Genomic DNA, 9904 nt, shown 5'->3' with positions numbered 1-9904 from the left:
AATTATTCACTTAATTGTAACTTTCCAACTCTTCTTCTTCCAATACTGTTGCTAGTTATACCCATTCAGGGGAAGCATAGTTTCTATTTGGAACTTGATTTCCCATTGGTCTTTTTGCCACAGGTGATTCACTCAACCAGTTTCAGAGTCGTATTGTCTCTAAGGCCCGTCTTCTGGTTCACAGTGCTTCCTTTTACAAGTTCTTTTTCGTGCAGTATCTTCTTCAACTTTTCTTTGTTCATCAACTGTCTTTATCAAAGTTCTTTTACTTATCAATGCACTTATGCTTGAATGTAAACTTGAACTTTGATCAGCCTTATCAGCATTGTTTACTGTGAACTGCTTTCTTCTGCTGGGGGGGTTCTTATGACTCAGCTTTAAACTGCAACTTCTCATCAATTGAATCAAAGTCTACTTCTTCTTGCTGCCACTCATGCTTTTGTCTTTTAGACAGTAACAGCCCTTCACTCTGGTGTCTGTTATGAAACCGGACTTCATACATTTTAGGTTCTTCATCAGAGTTTCCACATCTTCATTGCTATCTTTACCAGTTTCAAAACGTTTGCCGCCCTCCAAATCGACGCTGCAAGCTTGAGATTGTCCTTGAGATTCACCTTGTGCTTGACTCTGCACTTGACTTTGTAGATCTATGTCATTTACTCTTTTTGTGTGAGCAGCATGGATCCACTGTGGCACGCTAGCATAATTTGCTGCAGTTTTTGCCATCCATCCCACCTCTCCTCAAGGCAGTTTTTCCTGATGTGCTTCTGGATCACTACAAGTCACCTGGATTCCAACTGCGGCATTGTCATTGGGTCACTTCTGTTGCCACATTCATCTCATGAGAGGCAGATTTCACCATATTTGCCAATTCTTTGCAGTAATCAAGCCCAATGTCATACGTTTTTATACTAATGCAGATCAAGGAATATAGGTAAGTCTTATTGTTCTTCCCATTGTGACCTCCTGGGGTGACAAACCAGTCTTTCAGTCAGTAGTACTTCTCATGCTCATCAAAACAAGAGGAAGTGTGTCAAGCCACATTAGATCAGATGATGCACAAACTTTAGTCAGGTTATTCTTGAGAGTCCCATTAACTCTTTAAACACGTACAGAAAATTGTGGTTGATAACTACAGTTGAATCTCAATTTTTTTGGAATGCTGTACATATTAGCTACAAAGAGAATTTTTTTAAATGAGCACCACGATCTTTCTCAATGGAAATTGGAATTCTCAATTGCGGCATAAATTCCCTCAACAACAATTTGGCAACTGTAGTCTGATCTCTGGTAATATAGGCTTCAACCCATTTAAAAAACAAGCAGACAATGACCAAGATGCATTTCAATCCATTGCAAGCTGGCATATCCACAACGTCTGCTTGGAGCCTTGTAAATTCGCCTTCAGATTTTCCAATATGATTGGCCACTGTTAATGTATTTTTTCCCTGATTATTTGTTTGATATATCATGCATCTGTTACAAATGTCCTTCGCAACATTTCTAAATCATGTATTGTCCCAATATTTTCTAAACATGCATAACATGCTGGACCTTCCTGTATTCAGTGCCGGCTTTTGGGCGGTGTGAGCGGTGCCACCGCATCAGGTGCCAAGGTCAGGGGGTGCTATTTTTGCTCTGAAAATGGTGCTAGTCGCATTGCCCAAAAGCCTGCATTGTTGAACACTGTTGTCTCTCTTTCTTTTCCACAATGTTATTCTTTGTAGAATTAGAAGAGAGAAAACAGTGTTAAACGGATCAGGAGGCATGCTTTTACCCATACGCTGCAGTAAAATATTTGCTTTGCTTAGGAGTCAGAAAATAAAATGAAAGTTTTCGCGTGAACGTTTTGGGATTTTATTTAATTGATCTAGGCACTTAGATCTTAGCTCCCCTCTCTACTCACACTATCAGTATGTCTTCTTACTGCCTTGATTACTAGAGATATTCTATGCTAGCTCAATTTTGAGTAATTCACTTTCAGTTTGTTAAATGAAACATAGTAAGTTGTAGGCAGGGCTGGCTCTGTGGTGCTGCAACATATATTATGGTTTCAAAAGCACCTGCTGCTGCATTAAATTCTTCCAGCAATTTTCAGTCAACAATAAACATGTCATAATAACTCTGGTGATTAAGGTTATTTTTGGAGAGAGAGATAGCATTCTTTAGTGGAAGATTTGATACCATCATAAGGTAGCACAGATTATTAATATGCCTGTTGCAAAGAACGTGCCCCATGCACATCACAAAGAGCATATAATATAAATAAGTCAGTAGGTTACTGCTTTTGTCTGAGAGATCCTATTGTTACTTGCAGTTTATAAGATAAAATCCTATGTAGAACAGTGAACAATGAACTGTCATCAAAGAGCTGCATGAAAACTGCATGGTATGGGTTAGAGCGTTAGGATTTTGCCCTATCCTAATGTTGCAAAATGGCTTCATTTGGGTAGAAATCAATTCTAAGTGTGTGCTTCTCCAGACCAAGAATTCTTAAACTATGTTGCCTACAAGTATGGATGACATGCCTCCTATTGCAGTCCTCTGCCTTATGTAATGTGTCCCATACACTGATTTACACACGTATAATTGATTCAGTGTCGTAGGCAGGGGGAGGTGGGGCGGTGCGCCCAAGGCTGCATGAGTTCTAGCGGCGGCCTCCCCTGCTCTTACCTGCTGTCTAGGGTGGAAATCCCCTCCACTCTTCAGTCGGCTGCCGTGGGGGGGGGGCAAATGCAATGACCGCCATGGGCAGCCAAAGGGCTAGCTACGCCACTGGATTGATTGGCTCTGTATAATATGTGTGATGTAAAAGGGTCAGACACCCTACACTGGTATGAGTGGTGCTACAAAACGAATGTACTGCATCTGTGTGAGAGTAGTTATGGAGACTTGAGGGGCACTGTTAAAGGGTGGTAGTGAGGGAATCCCTGACGGAGGTGGTCACTGGGGTCATCAACAAACTTGTCGCACAGGGCGCCACCAGCGCTAAAGCTGTCCCTGCCTGCATTAGACTTATTATGAAGGTATTTAACTGTTGAACCCAACATTACATCTGGATGGATATATTTACTTTCAGAATTCACAAATTCAGGTAATTTTTATTGAAACCCTGTTTTTCCCATTTCTTTTTCTCATCATCTGAGGCTTCTTCCTGGAGATCTCTCAACTTACTCAAAGAGGTTTAAATTGAATTCATTAAGAAACAGTACACATTTTCTGCATTCTACATAGTGTTTATTCTTGATCCTCAGGCTCATTTTCTAGCACAACTGCCTCATTCTGTAATGTACAAAATCTTGCCAGTTAATATGCATATTTATTTAAAATCAGGACTAAATATTTTCCAATTTTAACACCATCACACTTGACCACTGCAATTTCTTTTGGGTGCGGTATTGCTTTCAATAAATACAATGTATAAGCACTGTTTTTTATAGGAGCTCCAGAAGATCTCATAAAGGCCCTCTGTGATCACAGTTGTCTGAAGTCATGAACCACTGAAAAACCATATTGGCTGTCTGCGCACAATGTCACATTCAAATTCTCTGACAAGCAGCAAGCTCTTGTCAATGCAACCAATTCTGGTTGGAAAAGGTCTATAGCCAAGTATTCGAATCTCATAAAAACAATATGATATTTATTATGGTGAGTTTCCAGTGTTTAAGTGAAAAAGTCACCCAACAAACCAATTTAGAAACAGATTATTTCATTTATTTATTGTTGAAGTTAGTTTCAGAAATATATATATCTTTTTTTTGTAGTGTTTTTGTTATTTATAAAATTCTTTTTTTCTCCTATTTTTGTATAACAATTAATGATATCTTTGATGAATCATATACATTCATTCTTCAAACAGTTATAAACAGACAGTGAATGGAAAGAGACAAAAGATGTTAGCAATACGGCAAGGTGGATCACGACGCGCGTTTCGGCCAATATAGCCTTCCTCAGGTGGCCGTGTATTGCTTTGGAGGCTATTTTAGAGGTCTTCAAATAGCCACACTTTGCTAATAGTCGCGTTTTCTAGGCTTCTGTCTTAGATTGTATACCTATGATGTCATGAGTCCGCCAGATTATATGAAAATAGCCGTCCCGAAAGTAAGTGTCCGGATGGAGTGCTGTTTTATATTGTATACGCTTTCTAGAGTATCTTTTATTATGGATAGCTTCTCTTTGTGGATAGTTTGTTCGTTGAGATAGCTTTCTTTGACAGCGGTAAAATAGTTTGTTCGTTGAGATTACCTTCTTTAACAGCGGTACTCTAGACGATCTGTAATCCGGTCGGACAAGAGGCTCGGTGCTATCATTAAGGGTCCGTTTCTTAGGCGTTTCGCAGTGTTGGTAAATGACGGGAGCCTCTTGTATTTAATGCCGCATCTCGGCGGGTCCGGCGTGATGTGTGGCTGCTCGCTGGATGTAAACCATTTAAAAGCAGGACTAAATATTTTCCAATTTTAACACCATCACACTTGACCACTGCAATTTCTTTTGGGTGCGGTATTGCTTTCAATAAATACAATGTATAAGCACTGTTTTTTATAGGAGCTCCAGAAGATCTCATAAAGGCCCTCTGTGATCACAGTTGTCTGAAGTCATGAACCACTGAAAAACCATATTGGCTGTCTGCGTACAATGTCACATTCAAATTCTCTGACAAGCAGCAAGCTCTTGTCAATGCAACCAATTCTTCCATTTGTGCTGAAGTTACATTCGGCAGAAAAGATTCTTCCAAAGTCTCAGAAAAGGGACATACTGCATAGGCCCCTCTCAATTCTCCATATTGATATTGCAAACAAGAACCATCAACAAATAATGTCCCATCAGCCATTTCCAAAGGAGTTTCTCTATTGTCTAGTCTAGCTTTGGTACATAACTTAGTAACCTCAATGAGTGGTTCATCATCAGTCTCATCATTTACATTAATCCCCCTGTTTCACAATTCCTGTAGGAACTACAAAACAGTGTTGCTGTGTTAAAAAAGTTACATCTATTAACAGAAATGTTTGCTGCTGCAAATAGAACATAACGAGTCTGTGTTGAGTTCTTGTTTGGGTCAACAGAATCTCCACCGAGTGTGGGACATATACAATTCCTTCACTTTGTTCAATGGAAAAACAAACATCCACTACCAATTTCAAACAACCTGGAAGATTTCCAGCTACTGGTTCCAATACTGTTGATAGTTTTGTCACTGGTCGCATCAACCCATCAGCTTGCTGGCCAAGGATTTATTTCAAAGATTTTTTATTGAAGATGTTTGCAATACAGTACAGTGGTAATGCGGGGGCACATACAGATGAGTTACAGGCATCTTGTGGTTACATTCAGCATTTGGCATGGCGGCTGATATTGGTAGACGGCGTATCTGTAGGCCCCTATAGACTGGATAGAAAGAGAGAAAGGAGGGATAATGAACAACCACCTCGTTCACGTCAGAATGAAAGAAAGCTTTGCATTGCCCTTGCGCCACGCAAAGGGATGCAGAGCAATGCAAAACCTAGAATGAGATTTACCAAGCCTTGCAAAGCCACCTTGCAAGGCCCTGCGTGGTTTCGTAAATATGGAGTAACACAAGGCAGTGCAAGTCACTGCCTTGCGTTACTCTCCCCCAGGGAGGCATTCCATGGGTGGAGCACAGGCGTTCCCGTGCATCCACCCGTGGATTGTGAACATTCCCAGATTTACCAATACTGGTAGACCTGGCAATGCGTCAGAATGCTATGCCTTCCCATGAGAGGCATTATAAAGAGGAATATTTTTATTTCGCCTAGTTTTTCTTGTTTCTTCGTGTGGTGCATTCTGCTGCACCCGTAGAAAGAGGAAAACACACCAGAGGATTGCCAGTAACCCAGGCACCCTTGTGTGAGAAGTTGGCCCGATATGCAGCGTTCGCTATTCTAGCGACCGCTATGTATCGTTCCAAACGACCCTTATGATGATTGGTTGTAAGTCAACCTATAGACCAGCTATCCTAGTAGCGTGGATACGAGCAGTCTAAGGCTAAAGACTCGAGAGGGCGTGTTAAGCCAGCTGTTTACCACACATGTACCCCTTGAACACCAAGTGAAAGGACACCACACAAGCGTTATGAAAATAAACAGGATATTTATTAAGATTCACAACAGCCCTGTACTCTTTATGAGGACAGGGTACTAAGCACAAACCAAATCTCTTAGGAAAATACTTAAAGTGCACAATTAAAACAAGTGTCCGGAGACACGGAAAGTTTAGTGGTCTCGGGCGGACCCGATAAGGCAAGTCGGAAGCGAGGGACTCGGGACCCTAGAGTAAAGAGGCTATGCAGGCACCGAAATGCCGAGTTACCTAGCCACGAGGGCTGCGGCTGCACAAGTCTTACAGGCGTCGGGGTCTTCGCTGACGAGCCAGGAGCCGGAAGAAAGGAGTTGCTGGCCGGCGACCAGTGATGAATAGTTCGTAGAGATCCAAGCCTGGATCAGAGATTGATGATACCTGAAAGCAGAGGGGACCAAGTTCGTACTACTAGCCAGTAGTCAGAGGGTACCAGGAGGGCCCCGGTTGGCCGTCACCTCGACCAGGTGAGTGGGCGACGCTAGGCTCTGCAGTCTCACGGACCAGGAGGCGTTGTCGGCGACCACGGTGGAGGTGCGAGCTGTCCCACGAAGGATGATGCTGTCGGCGTCGCTGGGCCCAGGATGGGGCAACAAGCCTTGGCAGATCTCAGGGCCACGTGGTGGCCTAAGATGGCGTCTTGAGTGGACCAGGAGGGTCCGGGGTGCTTCTCGCAAAGATGGAAGCAAGGGCCAGTCTGGAGCAACCAGACCAGCAGTGTTGATTGTCGGATGTCGTCACAGAAGGGCACAAGCCAGCGGCTAGTGACCAGACAACGGACTGAGCAGCGAGCAGAAGGGCCCCACGCAGATCGTGGAGATGCTGGGAGACTGCACTTCGGTGCTGGAGCGGCTCAGGGTCGGGGCTTCTCGGACCCCAGAGCACTCACCAGAGAATTACTTCGATGGTCGTGCTGGTTAAGAAAGCGTGCAGGTTTTGATGATGGCCGGTCCCTCGAGGTCTCGTCGCACCCACAGATCACAGCTGAGCTGATGACGTGGGTAGAGGTCAGAGGTGCCAGGGAAGCCGGTTCTCGTCGAGCTGGGCCGTCGGATTCCTTGAGGAAGGACTTACAGCAAACCGCAGAGTTCTTAGATGGTGCCCGCTGATGCAGGGTGACTACTCCTTAGTCACAAGGGAGAAATCTTGAGAAGAGTCTCGAATGTCCTTTCGTAGAAAGTAGTTCTTGATTCAAAGATGATCTAATTTGGAAGGGTCCCCGCTCCCGTCTTTATCCTAAAGAAAGGGGTGGGTACAAGACTAGGTCCTGCCCTAAGGGTGGGACCAGGAAGGGGGGTAGTTACACCCCTCTCCCCTGCCGGACTTTCCCCAGGCCAGGGCTGGCGCCCCTGGAACTGGTTCTGACCGGCAGATGCGTAGTGAGCACCGGGGTGCCACTCCGCAGTCACCTTCTCGCAAAAGCCCTACCTACCCAGAATACACAAACCCTGTCTGGGACGGTGCGAACACCGCCCTCGACAGGAAACCCTTTGTCCAAGCGCTCCTTGCTGGAAGGACTCCCAGCAGCAGGAGGTCAGACTCGTGTCTGTGGTGGCAGCATCCATTTTGTGGAGCTGAGGCTTTAGTTAACTTTAACCGGGGTTCACAGTTACGTACATGTCGTGTCCCTCTAGAAGGGCGGAATGCTAACCTCGTCGCCAGAATTGGTGAGAGGGCAGCATCCCGATTCGTATGACACCTTACTCGACATGCCTTGATAACGCGACACCGAAGTTACCGATGTGGTGCGCGTTATCATGGAACAGCCATTGGGTCTTGATTCCGCAAGCTGCAACCGGGCTCGGCTCGGGCCAGAACCCAGCTCACACGAGCCCACGCACTCTGCCTTCAGGATTGTCAAGGCCTGCCATAGGAGTGACTGATAGGAACTCGGGTGTCCATTGTATGGTTAGATATAGAGCTACTATACCTAAAGCAAAGGGTGATTACACGACTTCGCCCCAGCTGTCATGCAGCCAGTTGTGTCAAATTTAGGAGGCCAGCCAGGGGTGGCATAATACATGCTGCAGTCCCTGGCGGCCCTGGGTACACCTATGCCCTGAGTTACAGGGTCTGATAAGGTGGCCCAGTACCAATTGGTAATGTACCTAGGGTACATGGAATCCATTTTAAAGAGAGAGCAGTAGGCCTGGGGTCCTGATTGGCAGGATCCCAGGTCGACTATGTCCAAAACCAGCTAAAACACAGGGCAAAAAAGTTGGGGGCAACCATAGTCAGGATGTACCTTCCTACACCTTGCACCATGGTGCAAGAGTACCTGCATGGGCAGTGGGCATTAGTTTGTGGGCCAGCACCAGCAGAGAGCTGGAATGCACCATAACATGATATGCTATGTGTTTGTATTTGACTGGTATTGTAGTAAGATGTATTTATGTGTATAGTATTGGGTATTTGTTACTATTGTGGTAGAGCTCATGTCAGCCTTATGCTATTGTCTTTGAATGTATCTTGTTATTTTATGTGGTGTTTCTCACAGTTGATTAATATGATGAATTCACAGTTGAATAGAATATACCCTATATGGGATTAACTTTCTAATCTCCGTTTTGTATTATGAGTCAATAATCATTGTCATAAATATCTATCTATATATCTATAAAATAAAATAAAAAATGAACCTAGAATACCACAGATTGTTTGTTCACGCATGGCCTCTATTTAGTAATTATATAAAAACTTACAGGGGGTCAAGGATTTTTCAATACATTGTTCTATTGTTCCCTGCCCTTGAGACCGTGATCTTTTTTCAGGGGGTCCCTATTTTCTTACATTGATGCACCATAACTTAACACTACACAGTTTCACTACCTTTCGCTTCCTTCCTCTGTTTGCACATGTGTACCATGTATAAAGTAAGAAAATACACATAGTTGCTGGAACTAGTTATACAATGTAATCCTTTTACTGACTAGGGGGGGGGGGTGGAAAATACTGACCAAATGCGTTTTTTAATGTAAAAATGACTTAAAACGGCCAAAATAAAATTAAATAAACACTTAAAATAGTGAGGCGTAGACATGCTGTCACCAGTTCATCCTTTCTTCCTAACTTTACCTCTGTCTTTTAGTGAGTGATGACTCTGATGCTTGCTTTCTATAAAAACATAGCTCAAATGTGTTTCTGCCGCACAGTTTGTAGAAATCTCTGTTCTTGTTTGGTTCTTTGATGGGACTGGCCAGAACTAATACTGCTAAAGTTGTCGGAGCGGTATTATCTTGGTATCTGCAAAACAGGATCGCATTTGTTTTTTACCCAAAGAGCGACCTAAGCAGACCTCATAAATATGTTGTTGGTGATAACCATAAACATATTATAAAAATAGTCATACAAATTAGCAATATCCAGAAACATAATGTGGTACTACCCAATGCCATAGCATAAGAATAGCCAGACACATTTTACTATAATAACCACAGGCGTGTCTTAACAATGACCACAAATGACCGGTTTTATTTACATCCCTGTCAATGTTACTTATTTTTTCAACTTTTAATGGACGACTGGATATGTCCACACTCCTCCTGGTCCACTTTCGAACCTACAGACTGCCGCAGCTCTGGGAGATAACTCTGACACCACAATATAAAGTATATTCTCACTGCGACTTGAATGTGTAGAGAAAGTAAAATATAAAACGTGTCCAACAAAAAAACCTGTTGGCGGCACCCCCAACTTGTTCCAGATTGTGTGCAGCCGGAGGCATACAATGTATGTTAACATATGAAGGGCTCAACGCGAGCAAACACTGATTACTCAAATCCCTGCCAAGCAAATCTTTTGTCCAATGGGG

This window comes from Lissotriton vulgaris, chromosome 10 (assembly GCF_964263255.1).
Source record: "Lissotriton vulgaris chromosome 10, aLisVul1.2, whole genome shotgun sequence".
Classification (NCBI taxonomy): domain Eukaryota; kingdom Metazoa; phylum Chordata; class Amphibia; order Caudata; family Salamandridae; genus Lissotriton; species Lissotriton vulgaris.
This window is presented reverse-complemented; position numbering follows the sequence as displayed.